Source organism: Aegilops tauschii, chromosome 5 (assembly GCF_002575655.3).
Source record: "Aegilops tauschii subsp. strangulata cultivar AL8/78 chromosome 5, Aet v6.0, whole genome shotgun sequence".
Lineage (NCBI taxonomy): Eukaryota > Viridiplantae > Streptophyta > Magnoliopsida > Poales > Poaceae > Aegilops > Aegilops tauschii.
The window spans coordinates 34,302,727-34,315,108 of record NC_053039.3 but is presented as its reverse complement, the minus strand read 5'-3'; the positions used below and the strand labels follow the sequence as shown (position 1 = coordinate 34,315,108).

General features: G+C 44.4%; 1 long non-coding RNA gene across 1 annotated transcript; it reads left to right on the top strand.

Moving 5' to 3' along the window:
* The first annotated feature begins 9,584 nt into the window (after window positions 1-9,584).
* On the top strand, window positions 9,585-12,083 carry LOC109753955 (uncharacterized). Its single transcript, XR_012183986.1, has 3 exons — window positions 9,585-9,973; window positions 11,044-11,162; window positions 11,791-12,083. It is a non-coding gene; the product is annotated as an uncharacterized lncRNA (long non-coding RNA).
* The last annotated feature ends 299 nt before the right edge of the window (window positions 12,084-12,382 follow it).

Sequence of the window (12,382 nt, the reverse complement as noted above, 5' to 3'; positions counted from 1 at the left end):
CTTAGTGGAATAAGGATATGTTTCTCGATTATGGAAGTGACAAAAGGTTCGTCGTAAAGGGTTACATCGATGCAAGTTTTGACACTAATCTAGATGACTCTAAGTCTCGGTCTAGATACATATTGAAAGTGGGAGCAATTAGCTAGAGTAGCTCCGTGCAGAGCATTGTAGACATTGAAATTTGCAAAATACTTACGGATCTGAATGTGACAGACCCGTTGACTAAAATTATCTCACAAGCAAAACATGATCACACCTTAGTACTCTTTGGGTGTTAATCACATAGTGATGTGAACTAGATTATTGACTCTAGTAAACCCTTTGGGTGTTGGTCACATGACGATGTGAACTATGGGTGTTAATCACATGGTGATGTGAACTATTGATGTTAAATCACATGGCGATGTGAACTAGATTATTGACTCTAGTGCAAGTTGGAGACTGAAGCAAATATGCCCTAGAGGCAATAATAAAGTTATTATTTATTTCCTTATATCATGATAAATGTTTATTATTCATGCTAGAATTGTATTAACCGGAAACATGATACATGTGTGAATACATAGACAAACAGAGTGTCACTAGTATGCCTCTACTTGACTAGCTCGTTGATCAAAGATGGTTATGTTTCCTAGCCATAGACATGAGTTGTCATTTGATTAACGGGATCATATCATTAGGAGAATGATGTGATTGACTTGACCCATTCCGTTAGCTTAGTACACGATCGTTTAGTATTCTGCTATTGCTTTCTTCATAATTTATACATGTTCCTATGACTATGAGATTATGCAACTCCCGTTTACCAGAGGGACACTTTGTGTGCTACCAAACGTCACAACGTAACTGGGTGATTATAAAGGTGCTCTACAGGTGCTTCCAAATGTACTTGTTGGGTTGGCGTATTTCGAGATTAGGATTTGTCACTCCGATTGTCGGAGAGATATCTCTGGGCCCTCTCGGTAATGCACATCAATATAAGCCTTGCAAGCAATGTGACTAATGAGTTAGTTGTGGGACGATGCATTACGGAACGAGTAAAGAGACTTGCCAGTAATGAGATTGAGCTAGGTATTGAGCTACCGACGATCGAATCTCGAACAAGTAACATACCGATGACAAAGGGAACAACGTATGTTGTTATGAGGTTTGACCAATAAAGATCTTCGTAGAATATGTGGGAGCCAATATGAGCATCCAGGTTCCGCTATTGGTTATTGACCGGAGACGTGTCTCGGTCATGTCTACATAGTTCTCGAACCCGTAGGGTCCGCACGCTTAAAGTTAGATGACGGTTATATTATGAGTTTATGTGTTTTGATGTACCGAAGGAGTTCGGAGTCCCGGATGAGGTCAGGGACATGACGAGGAGTCTCGAAATGGCCGAGACGTAAAGATCGATATATTGGACGACTATATTCGGACTTCGGAAAGGTTTCGAGTGATTCGGGTATTTATCGCAGTACCGGAGAGTTACAGGAATTCGCCGGGGAGAAGTATTGGGCCTTATTGGGCCATACGGGAATAGATGAGAGAGGCCAAAAGGAAGGAGGCGCGCACCCCCCCTCTGGACCGAATTGGAGAAGGGGTGCAGCCCACTTTTCCTTCTCCCTCTCCCCGTCTTTCCTTCTCTCCTACTCCAACAAGGAAAGGAGGAGTCCTACTCCCGGTGGGAGTAGGACTCCCCCCTTGGCGCGCCCTCCTCCTTGGCCGGCCGCCTCCCCCCTAGCTCCTTTATATACGGGGGCAGGGGGCACCCCATAGACACAACAATTGATTTCTTGATCTCTTAGCCGTGTGCGGTGCCCCCCTCCACCATAATCCACCTCGTTAATATCGTAGCGGTGCTTAGGCGAAGCCCTGCATCGGTAGAACATCATCATCGTCACCACACCGTCGTGCTGACGGAACTCTCCCTCAAAGCTCGGCTGGATCGGAGTTCGAGGGACGTCATCGAGCTGAACGTGTGCTAAACTCGGAGGTGCCGTGCGTTCGGTACTTGATCGGTCGGATCGTGAAGACGTACGACTACATCAACCGTGTTGTGCTAACGCTTCCGCTTTCGGTCTATGAGGGTACGTGGACAACACTCTCCCCTCTCGTTGCTATGCATCACCATGATCTTGCGTCTGCGTAGATTTTTTTTTTGAAATTACTACGTTCCCCAACAAGTGGCACTTGCTTCAGATGGATACCATAGTCCTTGAGAGTTTGCTTCATCCATAGAAGCTGAGCGCAGCAAGATCCAGCAGCAATGTATTCAGATTCAGCAGTGGAGAGAGATACACAGTTCTGCTTCGTTGAAGACCAACAGACAAGTGATCATCCCAGAAAGTGACATGTGCCTGATGTAGACTTGCGATCCACCTTGTCACCAGCATAATCAGCATCCGAGAATCCAACTAGATCAAACTCTGAGCCCTTTGGATAACATAATCCTAGTGTTGGGGTGTAAGCCAAATATCGAAGAATTCGCTTCACAGCTAAGTGATGCGATTCCTTTGGTGCCGCTCGGAATCGGGCACACATGCAAACACTAAGCATGATATCTGGCCTAGATGCACATAAATAAAGTAAAGAACCAATCATGGAGCGGTATACCTTTTGATCGAACTCTTTACCATTGGCGTCAGGACCCAGATGACTTTTGGTTGGCATTGGCATCGTGTAACCTTTGCAGTCTTGCATTCCAAACTTCTTCAGGCAGTCTTTGAGGTATTTCTCTTGATATATAAAGATGCCATTGCTTTGCTGGCGAATTTGAAGACCTAGGAAAAACTTCAGCTCACCCATCATGGACATCTGATATTGGTCTTGCATCATGTGTCCAAACTCATCACTGTATCTCTTGTCAGTGCAGCCGAAGATAATGTCATCCACATAGATTTGGCACACAAACAGTTCACCATCATATGTCTTCGTGAAGAGTGTGGGATCCAGGGAACCAGGTTTGAAGCCTTTGCTCTTCAGGAAGTCTTTGAGTGTGTCATACCAAGCGCGAGGGGCTTGTTTGAGGCCATACAGTGCCTTGTTGAGCTTGTATACCATATCAGGATGTTTTGGATCTTCAAAGCCAGGTGGTTGTGCAACATACACTTCTTCTTCAATCTTGCCATTGAGAAAGGCACTCTTCACATCCATTTGGTACAGAAGGATGTTGTGATGGTTGGCATAGGCTAGCAGTATGCGAATGGCTTCAAGCCTAGCCACCGGAGCAAATGTTTTATTGAAGTCAATCCCTTCAACTTGAGTGTATCCTTGAGCAACAATACGAGCTTTGTTTCTGACAACTTGACCATGCTCATCTTGCTTGTTGCGATAGATCCATTTTGTGCCTATGATGTTGTGCTTGCGTGGATCAGGACGCTTGACTGATTCCCACACATTGTTCAGCTTGAACTGTTGAAGCTCTTCTTGCATAGCTTGAATCCATTTAGGTTCCATGAAGGCTTCAGCAACTTTCTTGGGTTCAGATATTGAGACAAATGCAAAGTGCCCACCGAAATTTGCTGGCTGTGTTTGTCTTGAACGAGTGAGTGGACCAGGTGCATTGATGCTATCAATTATCTTCTCAATTTGTACTTCATTTGCAACACGAGGGTGAACTGGACGAAGATTTTCCTCTTGCTGATCATTGTCATCATTTGGAGGATTGTCTTCAGGTTGATTAGGTGTAGAAATGATAAGCTCCTCTTCAGCCTGAGCCTCAGAAGGTATGATCTCTCCAGTTCCCATGAGCTTGATGGATTCGCTAGGTGGAACTTCATCTAGCACATTTGGCAGGTGCTCTCTTTGCGAGCCGTTAGTCTCATCGAACCGCACATCTACAGTTTCAACCACTTTATAGTGAAAGAAGTTGAAGACTATGTAGGAGTGCGAATCCTTTCCGTAACCAAGCATAAAACCTTCATGTGCTTTCGGTGCAAATTTTGGTGTGTGATGTGGATCCTTGATCCAGCACCTAGCACCAAATACTCTGAAGTAACTGACATTTGGCTTCTTACCAGTTAGGAGTTCATAGGATGTCTTCTTCAGAAGCTTGCGAAGATAAACACAGTTGATGACATGACATGCAGTATTAATGGCTTCGGGCCAGAACTTTCTTGGAGTCTTGTATTCATCAAGCATCGTCCGAGCCATCTCAATGAGTGTTCTGTTCTTGCGCTCCATGATGCCATTCTGCTGAGGTGTGTACGGAGCTGAAAACTCATGAGTGATTCCCAATGTATCCAGGTAAAGGTCGAGGCCGGTGTTCTTGGACTCTGTGCCGTTGTCACTTATGATATGCTTGATCTTGCCGCCATAGTTATTCATGGCACGGTTGGCGAAGCGTCTGAAGACATCCTGCACTTCAGTCTTGTAGAGGATTATATGCACCCATGTGTATCTTGAATAATCATCAACAATGACGAAGCCATAGAGACAAGCAGTGGTAGTAAGAGTAGAGTAGTGAGTAGGGCCAAATAAGTCCATGTGTAGCAGCTCGAAGGGTTGAGATGTCGTCATGATTGTCTTCGAGGGATGCTTGGCCCTTGTCATCTTTCCAGCTTCGCAGGCACCAAATAGATGATCTTTCTTGAACTTGACGCCCTCGATGCCTACGACGTGTTTCTTCTTCGCGAGAGTGTACAGGTTCCTCATGCCAGCATGCCCTAGCCTCCGATGCCAGAGCCAGCACTCTGAAGCTTTTTCTAGAAGACATACGGCAAGCTATGGTCCTGCTGAGAAATCTACCATGTACAAATCATCTTTCCGATACCCTTCAAAGACTAGAGACTTGTCAGATTCCATTAGAACAAGGCAACGATATTTCCCAAATATCACAATCATGTTCAAGTCACAAAGCATTGAGACAGAGATTAAGTTGAAACCAAGGGATTCAACAAGCATCACTTTATCCATATGCTGATCCTTTGAGATTGCAACTCTACCTAGACCCAATACCTTGCTTTTACCAGTGTCAACAAATGTGATGTGTCTCTTGCCACATGGACGTAAGGTTGAGTCCATGAGAAGACTTCGATCACCAGTCATGTGGTTAGTGCATCCACTGTCCATAATCCATTCTAAAGACTTTGGTGTCATACCTTATAGTACAGTTAGGGGGATTGGCTTCACCAAGAGTATTGTGAAGCATAAACATTTGACGGACAAGAGTATTATCAAAGCTCAGGTCAAGGTTAGGACAGATAGGATGATTGGCAAGCGATTCAGAAACAAAATACATAGTAAGTCCATTTGGGCATTTTAACTTGCGCCCTACAAGATGTTTTAGGTCCCCAGCAATAGTCTTCTTAACCACCCACATTTTGAGGGGTGGCTTCGAAGCAATGAGCCTAAGTGCAGCATTTGAGAACTTCGTCTTTGGGGCCCTAGAAAATAGCCTTGCAAGAGTAGAATAATACTCATATGAATAAGCAGCAAAGTTCTTAGTTTTATGAACATAGCGGTTTGAAGAAACACGCTCATATTCATACATCTGAGTATAATTTCCCTGCAAAACATTGGCGTTAGGGTGACTCAGGTGAGTCCTCTGTCTGTATGAAGCCTTTGGACCATATGAAGCCTTTGGTCTGGAGTTTGTCTTCTTCCCTTGTGGTGTCATGATGACATTCACAGGAAGATTCTCAAGACAACTTTTGGGTACCCAGATCTTCTTCATAGGCGGTCCATTCCTGCAGTTAGTACCAATATATCTGGCAAACACTTCACCAGTCTGATTCTTAAACAGTTTATAGTTTGCATCAAATGATTCATCAATGACAATTAGGTTAGCACAAGTGAAGCCAGATAAGGTGGATGGGTCCACTGAAGGTCCCTTTGCAGCAACCCATGTAGTTTTGGGGTACTGCTCAGGTTTCCAGTAAGAACCATCAACATTCATTTTCCTCTCGAACCCAACACCCTCTTTCCTAGGGTTTCGGTTCAGAATCTGCTTTTTCAGGACATCACATAGTGTCTGATGCCCTTTGAGACTCTTGTACATCCCTGTCTCAAGCAATGTCTTCAACCTAGCATTTTCATCAGCAATAGCAGTGGCATCCTCATCAGAGGGGTTAGTTACCACATCAACAGTTGAAGATATTGCAACAGTAGCAGCAGTAGAACATTCAGCAACAGAAGTAGAGTTATCACGCTCAAGGCATTTTAGACATGGTGGTTCAAATCCTTCCTAAGCGGGACTGATCTATTGAGCGCGAAGTAACTCGTTTTCTTTTTGAAGATCTTCATGAACTGCTCTCAATTTCTCAAGTTCTTGCTTCCTTTGAAGATAATCATAGGAAAGCTTTTCATGAGTTGTTGAGAGCGTTTCATGACGACTTTCAAGTTCCTCATACTTAACATGAATATTTTTTATGTCTTCAATTAAGGACTGAGATCGGGTCATTTCCGCGTCCAACAGGTCATCGCTTTTGTCTAACAGTTTTTGAATATGTTCCATAGCTTTCTGTTGTTCAGTTGCAATTTTAGCAAGTGTTTTGTAGCTGGGTTTGGATTCACAATCAGAGTCATCTTCACTTGATGTTTGAAAGTAAGCATCGCGTGAGTTTACCTTGGCACCGCGTGCCATGAAGCAGTAGGTGGTAGCGGAGTCGTCCTTGTCATTAGCATCAGCGTTGGTGACGGAGCCATTATCTTCAGTGTTGAAGATGGACTTGGCAACGTAGGCTGTAGCTAGAGCCAGACTTGCAACGCCAGAGTCGGACTCCTCCTCAGACTCCACCTCCGCCTCCTCAGAAGCAGACTCCTCCTCTGAATCCATTTCCTTGCCAACAAAAGCATGAGCCTTGCCAGATGAGCTCTTCTTGTGTGATGAAGACTTTGATTAAGACTTGGAAGAAGACTTTGAGGATTTCTTCTTCTTCTTGTCATCAGAATCATATTCCTTGCTCTTCTTCTTGTTGTTTTCGTTATCCCACTGCGGACACTCAGAGATGTAGTGACCAGATTTCTTGCACTTGTGGCATGTTCTCTTCTTGTGGTCATGAGTAGAAGCTTCATCATTTCTTGAGCTGGATCGTGAAGATTTTCTGAAGCCTTTCTTCTTAGTGAATTTCTGGAACTTCTTCACAAGCATAGCAAGCTCCTTTCCAATGTCTTCAGGATCACCAGAACTACAGTCAGATTCTTCCTCGGATGAGGAAACATCCTTTGCCTTCAAAGAGCGAGTTCGGCCATAGTTGGGACCATAGATATCTCTTTTCTCAGATAGCTAAAACTCATGTGTGTTGAGCCTCTCAAGTATGTCAGACGGATCGAGTGTCTTGAAGTCAGGGCGTTCTTGAATCATCAGGGCTAGGGTGTCAAACGAGCTGTCAAGTGATCTCAGGAGTGTCTTGACGATTTCATGCTTGGTGATCTCAGTGGCGCCCAGGGCATGAAGCTCATTTGTGATGTCAGTGAGGCAATCAAACGTGAGCTGGACATTCTCATTGTCGATTCTCTTGAAGCGGTTGAAGAGGTTGCGAAGGACACTAATCCTTTGATCTCTCTGGGTTGAGACGCCTTCGTTGACCTTGGAGAGCCAGTCCCAGACTAGCTTCGACGTTTCCAGAGCACTCACACGGCCATACTGTCCTTTGGTCAGATGACCACAGATGATGTTCTTGGCAGTAGAATCCAGTTGAACGAACTTCTTGACATCAGCAGGGGTAACACCTTCACCAGTCTTGGGAACGCCGTTCTTGACGACATACCATAGATCGACATCAATGGCTTCAAGATGCATGCACATCTTATTCTTCCAGTAGGGGTAATCAGTGCCATCGAAGACAGGGCACGCAACGGAGACTTTGATTATCCCTGCAATCGACATAGCTAAAACTCCAGGTGGTTAAACCGAATCACACAGAACAAGGGAGTACCTTGCTCTGATACCAATTGAAAGTGCTAGTTATCGACTAGAGGGGGGTGAATAGGCGATTTTTATGAAAGTCTTCAAAACATGGGACTTTCGAAGATAAACAATAGAAATGAACCTATTGACATGCAGTGGAAGGTAGACTACACTAGGCAAGCCATAGTCAAGTATACAATGAAGTGAAATCACGAAGACTAATGGCAGCTAGGCAGTATGGATCAGGATGGAAGATAGTATGCAGCCAATCAGAACAAGTAGTAACCCTGTGAAGTCAAACAGATAAAGCAAACATGCAATGACTTCACGAAGACAAACTATAAGTAAAGAGAAGGAAGAGATAGAACCAGTAGCTTGGAGAGGACAGAGATTTGTTGGACCAGTTCCAGTTGCTGTGACAACTGTACGTCTGGTTAGGGAGGCTGAGATTTAACTCAGAAGACCGTGTCTTCACCTTATTCCCCTTGAGCTAAGGACACCTAGTCCCCGCCCAATCACTCTACTAAGTCTTCAAGGTAGACTTCCAAAACTTCACAAACTTCGTTGACCGGCAATCCACAATGACTCTTGGATGCTCAGAACGCGATGCCTAACCGGCTGGAGGATTCACAGTCCTCAAGTGTAACAAGTCTTCAGATCACGCGGACAGAAAGACTTCAGTGATGCCAAACACTCTTTGGGCTCTAGGTGTTGGTCTTTATCCTCGCAAGGATCTCTCTCAAATGCTTCGGAGGTGGGTTGCTCTCAAACGACAAAAGCCGTGCACTAACTCCGAGCAGCCACCAATTTATGGTGTAGGGGGTGGGCTATATATAGCCACATGGCAACCCGACCTCATTTGTCCGAAATGACCCTGGGTCACTAACGAACTGACACGTGTTCCAACGGTCAGATTTCAAACACACGCAGCAACTTGACTTGGGCTACAAGTAAAGCTGACTCATCCAGCTCTAGATAAGATTTTCTCTCATAGTCTTCGCTCGAAGACATAGGATTTGGTTGAGCATCACTTCAGTCACTCTGACTTTATTCACTTGGACCCCACTTAACAGTACGGTGGTTCCTATGACTCAACAAAGAAGAAAAGGAAACTACGAAACAGCTATGTCTTCGCACTCCATAGTCTTCACGTGAATGTCTTCTCGAGTCATACTCTTCGTTGTGAATAGCTTCACATACCACCATTGTCTTCAATGTCTTCACACATTTTTAGGGGTCATCTCCGGTAGGTAAACCGAATCAATGAGGGACTACTAGCTGTGTTATCCTGCAATTCTCACAAACACATTAGTCCCTCAACCAGGTTTGTCGTCAATACTCCAAAATCAACTAGGGGTGGCACTACACTACTAGGGAAAACCTTATACACAGAATCTTAGCAGCAGCGAGAGGTAAGAGCCCCACGCTACTACTACTTAGTAGCAGCGCGGGTAAAAACAGTGGGCTACTAATAGAGAATAGTAGTAGCGCGGTTCTACCGTTCCCACGCTACTACTAACTGATTCTCACCGTGTCCTCGGGATGGACCATAGTAGTAGCACGGAGTATAAATACCGCGCTACTAGTAAGTTGACAGCCGTAGCGTGGGTATATTGCCCATGCTACTACTACGGATAGACACGGTGGTAGCAGCACCGCACACGCTACAACTAATCCGCACGTCCCAGTCCCTCTCCCTCCCACGCCCCACCAAATCTTTCCCACGCCGCCGCTCCTCCCAGTCCGCGTCCTCCTCTGCCTCTCCGCACATCTCGCCGCTCCGCGCCTCCTCCTCCTCCCTCCGCTCGCGGTCGCCTCTCCCGATAGATCTGGTGCCAGGGTTCGTGACGCTAGCGGACGGGGGAGGGGGGTGGTTGGGGGATGGGGAATCCGCGTGGCGGAGGAAGCCATGGCGCCGGCGCAGATCGACGTGAGGATGGACGTCGCGCTGCTCCACTGGCATGCCTCTTCCCCCTCAAGCCCCCGTGTTCAGGGACTTCGGCTGGGACCTACCACGGCGTGGCGGAGCACAAGCGCGTGTGCCCGTGGATACCCTGCTCGTGCCCGCAGCCGGACTGCGCCTTCCTCGGCCCCCCGGCAGCGCTCCTGCAGTGCAAGCCCCTCATCGAGCTCGAGGTGCCGCTCGTATCTCCTCCTACTCCCGGCTATTTCAAGTCCTGGGTGCTTGGTTTTGCATGTTTCTCGGGTGGGTCATGGTGGATTCCCGCAGATCGGCGGCCGGCAGGCTGGATGGATCGGTTGTCCGCCTTTTCTTAATTGAAAAGAATAAACCTTTGATGCTGTACTAGGTTGCTAGCGATTGAATGTTTGAGCTGGTGCATTGGTTCTGTGCATGAATCGTTTGGTTTGCTACCAATTTCAATGTACTGTACTAGAGAATTATGAATGTTTGTAGGAATTCTTGTAAGGTCGCATAAGAGGCATGCATACGGTAGAGGTTCTTATAGGTGTTGATATAGTTGGTCTTGACCTGCATTTTGGGCCTTGACCAATTGGACCAGACAGCGTACTAATTTTTTGTTATTCTTGGTGCTTAGAAGAATTAATTTGCTATCAGGTTGCTTGGTAACGAGTTATCAGCACCTTATAAACATTTCTTTTGCATTTAATCCCGCCGCCGATGCCTCCTTGGCCGCCGATGTCTCGTCGTGGCCGTGCTTATGCATAGGCGCCGCCAGCGTCGCGTGCAAGTTAGCCTGTCAGCAACATGAGCAGTCTGCCCACCCTCTCCCCACTGGGAATTTAATCTTGCTATACTGAAGTCCAGCTCTTTTATTATGCCTTTTCAGTGTAGATTCTTTCATGTTAACTAATTGGAACAAGTTCTAATTAGGTCACAGATTTTGTACTGAATAAAAAGTGTTGTTTAGAGACAGTAATGGTTAAGGGCAAAACCATTGATTTTACAATTTGTACCACAAGTGTCGAGCGTGCATTTTCTACTTTGAGGTTATTTAGGCAAGCTACAGTCATATGGTGGAAGGTGTTTTTCCATCCAACAGGTTGTAGCTAGTAAGCATAGAGTAAAATAATAGATGAAGATTTCCTTATGCAGTTTAGGAGCGGAAAGAAACATATAGCTAATTACTCTGTTTCAGGCAATTTTTTTTTTGTTTGTTCATGCTTGAGGAAGAAAACCAAACGTATAGCGATTTAAGGTAGTTCCGTTTTTTGTCTTGTGACAGGAGCATGACGACTATGGCAATTGGCGCCAAATCCCGGCTTTCACTGGAACATGTGTGAAGAAATGCCTGTCACCTAGTACTTCGAGCCGGTGGCCACCTTCTTCTTCACCCAGAAGAAGGTGAGAGTTATACCATGGGTGTTGTCCTTATTGATTCTTTATCCAATCCATAGTGAAGTAATCCTGGGAAATTTTCCACACAATAAAGAAGTGGCTACTTTCTGTTATGTCCAGTGTTTTCTAGCCATATCTTATAGAACTGTTGATTTCCTTGGATTCACAACGGGATATAATGGTGATAAAAATGTTGATATGTTAGGATTAGTTTCCTAGTGCAAATGCACTAAGGAAAATCTATATTCAGTTGGTAGGTGCTAGTACTTAAACTGCATTTAAAATTTAAGCTTAGTGTTATCTATCTAGTCTGATTTATACACTACATTCCTAAGCTGAAATATTTTTTGTAACTGAAATATATGGTTTGAGTTTCATTCAGTTATTTGTCACTTTTTAACTAAATAACTTCTTGTAACTGAAATATATGTGTACTTATAGTGCATATTCGCATTGTATCAGAATCTTAGTCCATGCCTTGCTGATTATGCTTCTGTATCATCTGAAATATCTTTTTGTAACTGAAATATATGTGTACTTTTTAACTAAATCCTGTATCATCTGAGATTATGCTTCCTCTCCATTTATTGATAAAATCTATATGCCTTGCTGTTGCTCATTTCCATCGCTGCAGGATAATGAGATGTTGAAGCGGCATAGTGAATCCATGAGACTGTAGTGCAATTACACCGTTCCATTGAATATTACTCAGGAATAAGGACATTTCAATGGCAGAATTTTCCCTTTCCATTTTTCTTACTATTGGAGTGAGAATAGGTAGAATGAGAAATTGTGGGATATTAGATATGGCAACTGTTTGATAGTAGAATCAGGAATAAGGACATTTCCATCACTATTGTGTTTTCTTGTAATTGTAAGAATAAAATGATTGTATGCATAGAATGGAATTGGTCGATTTTTTTTAAATCCTAAATAGTGTCCAATCTTTAACTCTAGACATATAATCACTCAAGTGTTCAATCATGTAAGCATTACGTTTCAATTGTCTACCAACATAAGCATTGAAGTTTTCTTGTTTAACAATAAAATTATCAAACTCATCCAAGCACTGGCTAGCAGACTTATAACGAGGAATATCACCTTCATCAAATCTATTGAGGGAATTTACCTTTACTACCTGTGTCGGGTTATCAAGACCATGTATTTCTTCAACAGGCGACAAATTCTTAACATCTTCAGCCTTAATACCTTTTTCTTTCATAGAT